This window comes from Pinus tabuliformis, chromosome 1_1, assembly GCF_031772625.1.
Source record: "Pinus tabuliformis cultivar Carrire ecotype Pingquan chromosome 1_1, CPIR1, whole genome shotgun sequence".
Taxonomy (NCBI): Eukaryota; Viridiplantae; Streptophyta; class Pinopsida; order Pinales; family Pinaceae; genus Pinus; species Pinus tabuliformis.
Window position 1 is genome coordinate 730824633 of NC_142297.1, and position 14073 is coordinate 730838705.

Sequence of the window (14073 nt, forward strand, 5' to 3'; positions counted from 1 at the left end):
CACATGAATAATTTCGTTCTCAGTGGTGCTTTAAGTTTCCAGAGCTTTCCCCACCAGTCTAGGAGTGCTAATGGTCTATGCGTAGAGTGTATGAAAGGATAACCAAATTTTTGGGAGTATAAGCCATGATCAGTCGATGTTGAAATGAGTTCATCGGTTTCTTCTTTGATATGCACATGGGATTCAGTCAAGGCATTGACATACCCTTCTCAGTCCTGCTGCCAATGTTCGGGGATATCTAATTACAACGTTGATAACTAGGCTTTTTCAAATATGGAGTTGTTCTCCAAATTAGCCACATGTGTGATTACTTTGATATTTTGCTTATTGAGAAACATGATGAGGTCCAAGGGTAAATAATACATATTCCCACCTCCCGTCCAGGGGTCCATGCCTATACGAACCAAAGTGCCATCATTGATTCACTAGGCTAGCCCATATCTCATAGTAGGGAAGGTGTGTAAAATTTCTCTTCATGCCATTGATATCCCAACTCGAGGCCAGGAGGGTAGTCGAATCTAGTCCATGAGATGATGTGGCCATATATATTTATGATAAGAGACTTCAATCCAAAGGTTTTTCGATGTGAGCATGATCCATCCCATATTGGTAGCAAGAGCATGTGCAAAGACAGATAAGTCCTTTAGTCCCCATCCACCCCATTTCTTGGGTAGAGCAATGTGCTTCCAGCCCACCCAAGCAAATGGTTTTCCCTCCTTATACCTGTTCCAAAGGAATCTGCAACAAATCTTCTGAATTCGGGAAAGGATTCCTTTAGGAATCCAAGCCAGCGACATCCAATAGACTGGTGTAGCCTCCAAGACAGATTTTATGAGGACTAACCGACCAGCTCTGGAAAGGAATCTATGGTTCCAATTTTGTAAACGTTTTTCAATTTTAACCACGAGCCAGATCCAATCAGCAATCCTGTAGCAATGAGGCTTGATCCAGAATCCCAGATACTTTAGGCCATCCTCCAGTTGATGGCTCTGAAAAGGAAATTTTTGTTGAGCGAACCTTGCTTCCTGAGGAGATGCATTGGAGAGAGTAATGGTAGATTTTGTGTGGTTTTCTTCCATACCAGTAGCCAAGGCAAAGAGTGTGAGTATTTCATAGAAGGTAGAGGTGTCCCTGATGCTTCCATTGAGGAAGATGAGCACATCATCTACGAATAGCAGATGAGTGAGGAAGCATTGGTCAGAAATTTTGAGCCCCTGTAGTTGCTCATCCCGTTGGCAGATGCAATGAGTCTGCTGAGGCCTTCCATGACAATCAAAAAGAGGAGCAAAGAGAGTGGGCATCCTTGCCAAAGTCCTCTCTCAGCATGAAAGAAATGTGATGTTGAGCCATTTATGAGTACACTGAAGGTGGCCGAGGTGATGCAACACATAATCCAATCGATGAAAGGGGGAGGGAAGCCCAGGTGTGTAAGGATCATCTTAATGTATAGCCAACTGACCTAGTCGAAAGCTTTAGCAAGGTCAATCTTGAGGATGACCCATTTTAGCTCTTTAGTTTTCATGGAGTGAAGGGCTTCCTGCACAAAGCCAACAGCTTCATGGATTTGTTTATTCAGGTGGAAAATGAATTGCTCAGGGGAATGTGACAAGATAGGATGGGCTTGAGATGATTGGCTATAATCTGGGCAATGATCTTGTAAAGGCAATTACAGAGCGAAAGAGGCTGAAATTCATTGAAGGATGAAGGAGAGTCAAATTTAGGGACCAGAGCAATGAAGATAGTATTGATGGCCTCATACATATGCCCGGAAGTCCGGCATTCCTCTACCACCCTAAGCAAGTCCCGTCTAATGATATCATAAAAAGAAAGGTTGAAATCAATAGTCCAGCCATCCGGCCCTGGACTTTTATCTTTTTTTAACCATTTCAAAGTGCTTTCCAGTTCCGCCTGAGAGATAGGGGAATTGAGCTCCTCGGCCTCATCCAGGTCCACAAATCTAGGGAAGTGACCTGCAATTCAAACAATTTCAGCCAGAGAGGCACCAGGAGGGGCCTTGTAAAGATTTCGAAAGTGAGAATTTCCAAGATGGGATAGCTAGTTAAAAGATGTTGCCAAACCCCCATCCTCCATGGGCATATTCCAAATAGTATTGCTAACTTTTCTTCCCTTAGAAAAATTTTGAAAGAATTTTGTGTTCTCATCTCCTGCTTTTAACCAAACAGCCCGACTCCGGAGGCACCAGGTTTCTTCCCTCTCCCTCAGGATCTTTGACCTCTGTTCTTCCAAATTAATGAGGTGGGACTTTGCCTCTGCCAAAGTGAAACCCCAACCCTGTTCATCCAGTAGAGTGGCCAAAGTCTATTCAATAGTTCTAAGGGTTTGTTCGTCCCGATCTCTTTTTTCTTTAGCCCAAACAATGGAAAGTCTCTTAATCTCAGTGAGATTGGCACAGAAGCCTTCCACCAAGGTTCTCCCCGAGGATGGTGGGTTTGTTAACTAGAAATCAGTGACCAGTTGAATATATGAGGGGTCTAATAACTAGGTAGAGTTAAATTTATAAGGAGCCCTTGGTTTCTGAGAGGGGCCAGTGATCTCCAAGAAAATGGGGGAGTGGTCCGATAAACCTCCAGAACCAACCCATTGTCTGTATAAGGATAGTCTATGTATCAAGGTGTCCTTGATGAGGAAGCGGTCCAGACGCCTGGCCAGGGCAACCTCCCCAATTCTGCGATTTCACCAAGTGGGTAGTGGCTTTACCATAGGGATGTTTGTCAAATGATGTTCTAGCAACTACTCCATAACATCTGAAAGAGGATCCACCTGAGCATTTGTCCCCCATGATTCCCCAAATCCAATGGAGAAGTTTAGGTCGCCACCCAGAATGATATTATCAGAATTTGTGATGGAAAGATTAAGGAGATGGTTCCAGAAGGCCTCTCTGTTTTGACAAGGACCATATACATTGACAATCCAGAGATCCATGCCCAAGTCCGAGGAAAAAATATCCATTCCGATGAATCCAACACCACCCCAGGAGGCCTTGAGGTGAATAGAGCGGGGGTTAAAACCCAGGGCCAGTCCACCCGATCGACCCATGACATCAAGGGACTGGAAGGTCCATCCCGGTTTCAGGGATTGGAGCACGCGAGAAATATGATCAGCCAACCCCAATGTTTCTTGTAGGAAAATAATGTCTACAAACTCAGATTCAAAAATTCGTCTAAGGGCTAGCTTTTTGGGAGAGCTAGCCAAGCCCCGACAATTAAAAGAGAGCCACTTCATGGGGGAGATTTTGGAAGGGTGTTCAAAGCTCTAAGTACTCGATCAAGAGATGATTGTCTTCCCAAAACCACTTCAGCCTCGGCTAATAGGGTGGCCTTTGACAAATGGGATTTATGCCCTCTGGTGGATTTGGCGGCACATGAAGGAGGGGATAGTCCCAACCCGGAGGAATTAAAGCAGGCAGATGTGAGGAGGAAACGAGGATGGAGGTTGTATGGGTGCAGGGAACCAGGGAAGGATGTTGATGAATCAACTGTAATGGAATGATCCGCGAGAGGGAAGGAGGGAGGTGTAGTCAAGAGGACCAGAAGGTGAGAGACGAGGGGGCAAGGGATGGAGGGAGAGGCGAAGTTTTGAACTGAAGCAGATGCAGTATGCAAATGAAATGCAGAACAAGAAGGAGATGATGCAAATATAGATTTAAGGTGACAAGGATCACCCGAGGTTCGAGTAACCTGGGAAGCAAACCTTGATCGAGTCATCGGCGAGGAGGGAGGAAAAGGAGTGCTCGAAGTAGGTAGTCGAGTCAGTGTTCCCTTCCTAGTCATCAGTGTCGAAGCCGGAGGAGTATGCCCTGGTGTAGTTGTAGGTGCCCTAGCTACATCACCCTTTCCTTCCTTAGAAGTATCTGATTCTTTGCAAGCCAAGGGGCAATCCTTGAATACGCTCTCTACCTTGTGACACCTACGAGATCTGAATGGTACACCTTCGTAGTCCAGGATTTGGATCCCAGTGAAATTATTCCATTACAGGGTGATTTTTTCCTCTAATCCCTCTCTTATGTCAAGGTGGACCAAAATGCGAGCCAGAGACCGATTCCCAAATTTTATATAAGAATTGTCGTAGTCCAAGTAGGTGCCAAGTGCATTCCCAATATGAACAAAAACGTCCTCAGACCAGTACTGCAAAGGGAGCCCAGACAGCCTAACCCATAACGGTCCTGCACCGATCTGTTCCCTCTCAGGGTCAAAAAGCGGGCTCCAACGCTTAAGCATGACCGGAGCCATTTCAATGTGCCAGTATCTGGCAAGTGCCCAGTTGGTATAATCCTCCTACAAGAAATGGAGCACAAACCATCCTCGAACCAAAGTTTGCACCTCAGGAAGATCCTTGAAGATATTGCCCCAAATCTCCTTGACCCAGAGTCTGAGCCGCTCAACTGAATAGGCTCGGCCCCGAACCCTACCCACCAGTACCTTACCAGCCGTGTTGACAACTTCACCCATGTTCAACCCTTCCCCAAATTTGAGGGTCAGGTCCTTACCAGAGGCCTTCACACACTTGATTTTCCTCTTACCCGATCTAGGCGCAGTCAGATGATCCTGCAAAGGGTCCGGAGTGCCCTGATGCTCCTGCTGATGATGTTGCGTAATGTGCCAGACTTTAATGACCAAGGTCACAAAGCAGACAGATGGGATGGAGGAGGGGATTGTCGTCGCTGCAAAGGTGGAAGGAGCGATTGGCTCAGGCAGGGTGTGCCCAAGCTCAAAGATGTTACCAGCCGCAAAGGGGAGCACGAAAGATAGTGGGTGCGACAGTTCGTTGGAAGGCGAGGGTTCGAATGGAGGGGAGGATGGCGAGCAATCAGTAAGTAAGTGGAGAGTCACCGGAGAGAGCGGAGGGCAATCAAGCTCCGAGGAATCAATGGAGAGGGTGGCAAAGGGGAGGTCGGATGAGGATGGCCCGGGGAGAGTAATGGCAGGAGGTGAAACGAAAAGGACCAGTTCAGACGGATCCAGGTGATCAGCAGACGAGAAAGTCGGTGCAGGGTTAGGGCTTCGTCAAATAGGGGCATATGAGTTAGGGTCGGCAAAATAATCCACCTCTTTTAACTCCATGTCCAACATATTGTAGCAATCCTAGCGAAAGTGAAATGCAACGGTGACAAAAGTGAGCACGGAGGGCAGCCAGTCGTTGACAGAGTGTGACAGCGTGCACCTGTAGAGGTCAAATGGTTAACTGCAAAATAGAGTTCCTATCTGTAACCCCTGCTTGGAGCAACCGCCTGTGTTAGGGTTTCCATCACTCACCTAAAAGGAAACCATATGTCTAGCGTTCAATCTCTCCTTAAGATTCCATTAATATGAACAAGAATTCCCTCATAGATGGTTGAATTGTTATTACAACATAAATATTAATTATTTTAGTTGAAGTTTTATTTTTATTTTAAAAAATATTTTTTAATAAATAATATTTAAGTTATTAGTTATTAAATTATAATATAATCATAAATGATTTGTAATTCTAAATATTTAAATAAATTTCAATTGTTAATACGATTCTATTAATCTTTAAAGATTTAACTTTGATTTTTTTTTAATATTTGATTTTAATAAATTAATTTAAATATTATTTTTCAAAAACTAGCTCTTTAATATAGTCGTTACTTATTAATATTTGTTTTTAATAAATTAATTTAAATATTATTTTTCAAAAACTAGTCAGTAATATAGTCGTTACTTATTAATATTTGTTTTTATCATAATTTAAATATTACTTTTCAAAAACTAGCAGTTTAATATAGTCGTTACTTAATAATATTTGTTTTTAATATATTAATAAATTAATATCATAATTTAAATATTATTGTTCAAATACAGCCGTTGATAGAAATTTTGGTCTCTACATTTCTCTATTTAAACATTTTTCATGGTCTACCTCTTCATCTGGTCCTGATGATGAACCACACTTGTTGGTTCGAAACGCGTTGGCCAAAAATTTTCTCTTATGTGATTTCTACTGACAGACTTTGCTTAATTCATTATGGATCACAGAAGCCTTAATACAGAAATATATATGCTCTATGTAGATTATGTAATAAATTTCAAACTTTATGTAAATTTCCATACACCAAATAACAAAATGGATAGATCTTTCTTTTTCTCAGAAGAAAAAATGTTTGCTTCTATTATTATATAAGAACAATACATATTCTTAGTCAATAGCTTCATCAATCCAGTGAAAAGAAGGTGCTAGATAAGAATGGTTCCAGAGTAATATCAAAAATTTGTCTATCAGAAACTATGTAATAGTCCATATCAACACAAAGTCAACTATATCTAAGTATTGTAATTCAAAATTGCAGCTAAATGTAAATGCTAGAAAACTGGATACTAACAAAAAAATTGTATATCCCACTTAGAGTTTCGTTGTAGGGTGTTGAGTTGTCTGCCTGCCCTCCTCCAATACCTTGTTTTCAACCAAGTATCGATAGTGCAGTATACTAGAAGATCTGCCCAGGCCAACCTTGGAGAGGCTGTGAGCCATTATGTTACATTCTTGGTATACATGTGAGATGGTGTATGAGAGGAGCAAACCCAAGGTGTGCTTGATCCTCTTGAGCCACCTTATGAGAAGGGGAGAGCAGAACCCAGTAGTTCCCTTGATGCCATCAATCAATGCCTTAGAGTCCCCATAGATATTCAGATAGTGAATGTTCTTGTGGAGAGAAAACCAAAGCAACCCCCATAAAGCCATAGCCTTCGCCTTGGTGGTGGACCCAGAGCCACCATCCAAGCATAAATGGTGTTGAGTTCCCCAATCAATGCGCAAAACCATGCCACATCCACAATCTCCATGTTGGGCAACACCATCAAAGAAACCAGCAGGGGTCTGATAAGCAAAGGACCTCATCCTATATGATTGATCAACAACATTCTCGATATAGTAGGAGGTGGACTTTGTCCAAGATAGAATTTTGTGTATAACCTGGTGATAATCAAATATTCGTCCCTCAAATATGAATCGGTTTTGGGCCCTCTAAATTTACAAAATGATGAAGGGTCCTATAATTCTTCTGAACATTCATCCAATCTATCATGAATTCTTCAAAATTGTTCACCCCCCTGTAAGTGAATTGAAAGGCAACAACAAAAAAATTCCAGATTCAATTTGTGAAAGTACACAGGAAGAAGATATGTTGTGTTGATTCAAAGTCTTCCATACAAAAAATAAATATACCCGGCCCCAAATGTCCCCTTTTCCGCAAATTATCCCACATGAGGATCTTATTTCTCCAAACCGGCTAGGCAAATGGCAAAAAAAATTTGGGAACCTTCCATTTCCATATTCTGGAAAACCACGATCTTTCCCCCTGGGTTTCATTTTGTGCCATCAACCACTTGTGCCTATCATCGACAATGGGTGCCCCTTTTTCCAACCTCCCAATCTGATGTAAATAATCACCTCCTCTGTCAAAACATAGTCTCGTGCTACTTAAGTTTTTTACATGTGAATTCCATTTCATATCGCTACTACCCGTCAAGTGCATTTCCAAAACATTTTTCCAAATCGGGAAACCAGCCTCCCATCTGTTTATAATTTGAGATAAGTAGAAAAATCCCCCACATTGACTCATAGACAATGTGTGCATGCTCAAGGTACTTCCAGAGGAAACTCCCTTAACAGGATCCAAGCTAATAAATATTTTGTGACCATTACCAAAACCCCATACCACCCTTAAACGCCAGTATTCCCAAACTTTATGAAAAGATCGCCAGATCAACGATCCTCTAGAGAGACTGATGTTTGTATCTCTGTAAATATGTTCCAGGTCACAGGCCTTCAAATACTTATGTTTGAAAATATATCGCCATATCCAACTACCCCACATAGCTCGCCAGAGATTTAATGAGCAGTGCCTTCCCAAATATGCATTGATCAAGAAAACCCCATCCCCCCAGTCCTTTGGTTGCGTAATATTACTCCATTTTCACAGGTGATTTAAAACAAGGGTTATTCCCAGCCTAGAGGAACTGTGCGGTGATAGAATGGAGCCAATTTGTAATGGAGACCGATATGGAGTACAAATGTGCCCAGTAGACAACAAGTAGTTGTAATAACAGCAAGAGGGAGGATATATCGGCCTCCCAAAGAGAGAAAGTGATTCATCTAGGTGCATATTTTCTTCTTATACTTTTCAACCAGCCACATCCAATCCCCCATTGTATAACAGTTGGGCTTGAATCGGAAGCCAAGGTAAGTAAAGCCCGTCTGAATAGAAGTTGTCTGTACATCAAATAGATCAGTAATATATCCAACGTCTTGTATATCCCTGTCAGAATGATATAAGGTGGATTTATTGGCATTAGTAATCAACCCCGAAGCATCCCCAAACCTGCCAATTATTTGATGAAGGACAATCCACTGGGATATGTAAATAATACCAAATTTCAATATGTCATCAACAAAAAACAAATGAGTGGTGCATAACTGACTGGTGATATTGACCCCCCGAAAGATTTCTAGTGCTTTAGCCTCCTTGATCCTTAAACAAAGGCCATCCAAGACCAATATGAAAATGAGAGGTGAGAGCAAGCATCCTTGTTTGAGGCCTCTACCAGCATGAAAAAAGGGGGAGGGCTGCCCGTTGATCAGAATAGCGAAATGTGTAGAAGTGATATAGGCCATGATCCATTCAACATTTTGAGTATGGAGCCCAAACTTATGTAACAATAGGCGAGTATAGGACCAATATACGCAATCATATGCCTTGTGGAGGTCAATATTCATGAACAGAGCCTCTTTTTTCTTTGTATTAATGGTGTGAATAGCTTCTCGTGCCAAAGAAATAACATCATGAATAAGCTTGTCACTTAAAAAATTGAATTATTCTCCAGAGATATGTAAAGGCAATACTTTTTTGATACGACCCGCTATCAACTTTGAGACAATCTTGTATAAAATGTTGCATACTAAGATGGGTTGAATATCACCAAATATAGAAGGGTTGGACAATTTGGGAATAAGTGCTAGAAGTGTAGAGTTGATAGCACCCAAGATCACACCCATAGTCCTAGATTCCTCCACAATCTCCAATATGTGTTGTCCCGTGATATCAAAAAAAAGTAGGAAGAACTCCATCGTTTGAGCACTTATCTTTGGCAAATTATTTGAGAACATCCAAGGCCTCCTCCAGGCTGGCGGGTCGAAAGAGTTCCCCATTTGATTCCGCATCAAACATCTGAGGGTACCGCTCCAATACCCTCAATTGGTCTTCAAATCTCACCCCCTCCTGATATTTGTATAAATTTTCAAAATACCGGACAACCTCAGCCTAAATCTCTTCCAGAGTGTGCTTTATCCTCCCATTCATATCCTCAATGTGCCAAATAGTATTAGTCTGTTTTCTGTGATTTGCAAAATTATGGAAATATTTGGTGTTGTGGTCTCCCTCCCACAGCCAGATTGCTCTACTCTTTAACTTCCATGTTACTTCATGAATGTCGAGGATCCCGTTTTTTTATCCTTTAAATTATTGAGATATTATCAATCTCCCTGCGATGATTTTCTTTGCTCCATCAATTTTCCAAACCTAGCAATCTCTTTTGTGATCTGTTCCAGGTCCCTATACATCTGTTTCTTTTTGTTTTGTTCCCATACATTGGTTTTTTCCTTAATATGTCTAAACCTTTCCATCATATACCCCATCACAATATCCCACTGCAGAAGAATACCCTCTTTCCAAGTCGATATCACTAGCTTGTTGTATTCCTCGTCCTCTAACCAAATGTGGTTGAACTTTAAAGGAATATCGACTCTCCGGTCCTCCAGTCTCCATTGAATAATAATAGGCATGTGATCAGAGATATAGGTCTTGTGTATCCAAGATTTGAGATTCCCCAACTGTTCAGCTAGATGTTCCTTGATGATAAATATGTCAAGTTGCTTTCCTATATACTCATCCCCCACTCTGCAATTGCTCCAGGTAGGCAATATCGAAACAGGGAAAATATACCTCATATGATGTTCATAAAATAGTCTGAACAACCTATCCGCCAAATGGTCTGATCATGAATGGACACCCCATCTCTCCTGCTCCACCAGTGTGGCCTTAAAGTTCCCTCAGGGGGATTCCCCTGCCGATCCAATGTTATGTCGGAGTGAAACATTCAGAACCTTCATCTGGTGTCCCCGTCCAAGATGTTGCGGCCTGCATCTACCCGAGCAATGATTTAATAGATTTCTAGTGCAGCGGAAATAGAGACATCTGAAAGGAATCCCCCAGTAATCAATTCGCTCTCGGAATCTAATCGTTCCCCATTCTAGATCAATGTCAACCAGAAGACCACCCGAAAAACCGACCTCAACCAGAATCCAAGCCACCCGTTTATCACGAGCACCCACAATACCAGGCTCCAGGTATATGAAGCATCCAATCGAGTTGCCAATCATCGTCAGGTTGTTCTTAGTCCATAATTCCAAGGGGAGGCCCAGAAGCTTCACCCAAACGACACCATTTCACGGTGTACACAATAAGGGATTGAACCCAATGTACCATCGGTGAAGCTGAAGAAATCATCGACTGCGTACCCAGGGGATCTTGAGAATTTTTTCTGAGTCATCATTGTGAAGAAAATGGAAACTGAACCAGGCATTCATCAGCAAACTCACCTTAGCTACATATCCCAGCATTGTCGAGCATGCTCTGTTCACCCACTCCTAGATATCCTTCTCAGTCAGATCAACAAATATCCACTTCCCCACAAGTTTCTGGTTCTGCAAATTAGTGACCTGATCCCATAAAACGTCATAACCAAAACTTAAAAATTTAATTTTACCACAAGGCTTAATGGGTCGAGCAACCTGTTGCCTAGTCTTTGGTAGGGTAGGCGAAATCGATGGTGAATTGAACTATGAAGACCCAAGATGAGGCCCGTCGTGTTTGTTTGCATGAATCGTAGATTCCCCATGCAACATGTCTCCCATCCCCGGCAACAGACCCGTAGACACGTCATCCGCCCTCCGGTGTCGATGCACCCCACCTTGCGCACACTCATCATCCATCGTGGCTTGTATAAATGCCTCATGTGCAGCCACGTTTGAGTCCAAGCAGGTAAGTACCCCATCCAGTTGTAGATCATCACCCATCCCACCCACCACTGCTGACAAACATTAATAACCCACCCAGTCTCTAGGGTGATGTGCACCCACCAAATCTCAGTCCAGGGGCAAAGAGGATCTCTCGGGGGAGAAAAAAGGGATAAAGTGAGTCTGCAACAGTTTTAATAAAAAAACAAAACTTCAATGTTCCTTGCAGAACTCGTACAAATATGGCATCAATCTCCCCTCAAGATCCTGCGAAAGTGTAACCACCCCAAAGAAAGGAGCAAGAACAAGTACACCCACCCATCGAAAAGAGGAGCCACACTTAATAATGACACAAATACCCCCAAGAGTCCATAAATGGCATAATCCCATCAAATATAGGAAGGATAAGTATCAAGGCATGGATCAGATCCAAAACAGGGGGTGCCATAGATTCGTCAGGTGGATCGTAAATGCACCTCGAGAAAGAGAGCCTGGAACTTCCCGGAAAATCGATAAATAGAAAAATAGTGGAACCGGCAATCCAAAAATGCACCGGAAAAAATGGATGCCCCCAATCAGCGTACTCAATCGACAACACCCCAAAGCAAAGAAAGACCTTAGACTAGAACACAGGTACAAACACCCCAACCCCGGTACCACCACTTGTGCCGAGGATAGAGAAAGCCAAAACAGGAGGGCATAAAATCAAAGACCACCCGAAAAAAATGGCAGGAGCAAAATCGGCCCCCCGTAGAATACACATAAAAATCCCAAATGGAAAATCAGGTGCACATAGTAAAAATCCCACATATACGAAACCACCCTAAACTACATGGCCAACAGCAACATCCACAAGGCCACCCAATACTACCACGACCACCACACCACAGCCCACGAACACACTGCCCTTTGAAACACATTGTGCTTTCATTAACCACTTAAACCCTTGTGCCAACATTTCATAGATCGCTCTACTTTGACTTGTTATCGATTCAATAGGGATGGGTGGTATTTGCAAGAGATTTAATTACCAACATATCTTATTAAATTTTATAGGAATTAATAACACTTATCTGTCAAAAATGGGAAAGTGAAGGGGCTTGCACATTTCTTGATAAGACATAATATGCAAAAGAAATGATCACCGGAACAAACAAATATAATTTTCAAGATGTAACTCTTTGGGGTCAATTAATTTTTCTTTTACAAAGAGATTAATATCTTACCGAAGCATTTAATTATAAAACTAGGAGTGGATTTATTTTTTTCAAGTTATTATACATAATATATGTACGTTATAGGTTTTATTCTGAAATTGTTTGTTCAATTTGTGATACTAAAGAAGAAATCAATGAGAATTGAAATATATAGTGAAATGCACTCTATTCAACAGTGGAATCAATAAGGCATCAAATACATAGAGTCATGTAGCTCATTTTATTATAAAAATCAAGCATTGAGATTAATATAATTTAGTCAAATAGAAAATCAAAACTATGAGAAGTTTGTAATATGTTTACATAAATCAAAAAATAAGAACTTGTCCTCTTTCTTGGAATGATGGCTCATGCCTACTTAGAGAATTCATACCAAAGAGCCAAGGAGATCTATTCCCCTAGGTTATATGCATTGCATTTTCAACTATGATGCCTTGTCATATTTAGCATTACTTCTATAGCATTCTAGAATAGAAAGATATGTAGCAAATGAATATGTCCAAATATAGATGTAAATACACACTTTCTCTAATTTTATTCAAAAAATTGAGTGAAATACTAGGAAATATGGATGAAAAGTACCTTAGGCATATTGATTATCTGGATGATAGCGTTAAACTCACAAAAAACTGTAATATCCTCAAGGAGATCTTCACAGGTGTGGAGCGATACTAGATGCTGGTGCAACTCGACTTTCACTGCTTCAGTAATAAGGACAACATTACTGGTAAAAACTTGATCAGAGCAAAAAACATTCTCTATTAATGCATCGAAGTGGTAAAGAAGAAGGACAAAGAGCTTAGTAGACAAGGGCAACAAAGATCCAAGATGGAAAAGTGCAACTCTAGCTTAGAAGAATGGAGGAGATGTTAACCTCACCAGTATCTCTCGATGCGTCAAAAGCCAATTCGTTGTTACCATCCATGTATGGAGGAAGTATGGCCACTATTTTTTCATGTGGGCTTGTAGTTTCTGCCTTACTGGCCTAACCCAGAAGACCTCTAACCAACCTGCATCCGACCAATAATTACCCTTCTTGGGCTTCTTCAATGCTCAAACTGCAAAGGAAAGTGAAGGAAGAAATTGATCAGAAGAAGGCCATTGCTTCCTCCTCTACTATTCTCCATGAATTGGAATGTGTGCACTCTAATATTAAGAAGTTATATATTTTTCTAGACAAGATGTTGGCTAATAAGACTAGCTCTGCCTTAAATAGGGAAAGATGGATGAGATAAGGCAATTAGTTAGGAAACAATAGGGATATGTTGAGGTCCTCCATAAAGGTGTGATTCCTTTATAAAACTAGATTAAAGAGATTTATTGGATGCTTGTGTTGAGTTGGGTGGCTCTCCTTGGTGTTTTTGCCCACCCTAGGATTTAGACAGTATATATGTTTTGTTTTGTGAATTAACAAAAAGGAAAATATTCTTTGAGACAAACATTAAGAGTTTGATACTTTTGTGAGTCAATGTAGGGATCATTAAAAGGGCTTCCATTCTTGTGTAGTGTACAAACTTAGGCCTTATTCTTAGTCATGCCTGACTTTGAGGTCCTCTATGGGGAATTTATAGTTGTTCTAAATATACCTACGTATATAATTCTCTTGAATAATTTAAATTTATTGTATATGTATCTCTTAAAACTTAAACATTATGTACATGTCTAATTCTCTTGAATAATGCAAAATTGCAGTGTGTGCATTTCTCTTAAATAATGGAACAATATGGTTAGTGCAATAAAAAATGAAAATTTAGCATTGTTGGTAAGTTTGAATTTTGTTCTATTTAGTGATATCCAATACAAC

At 41.1% G+C, this 14073-nt stretch overlaps 1 pseudogene; it reads left to right on the top strand.

Moving 5' to 3' along the window:
• Positions 1-12836: 12836 nt before the first annotated feature.
• Positions 12837-13650, top strand: LOC149216007 (protein BPS1, chloroplastic-like; annotated as a pseudogene).
• Positions 13651-14073: the final 423 nt, after the last annotated feature.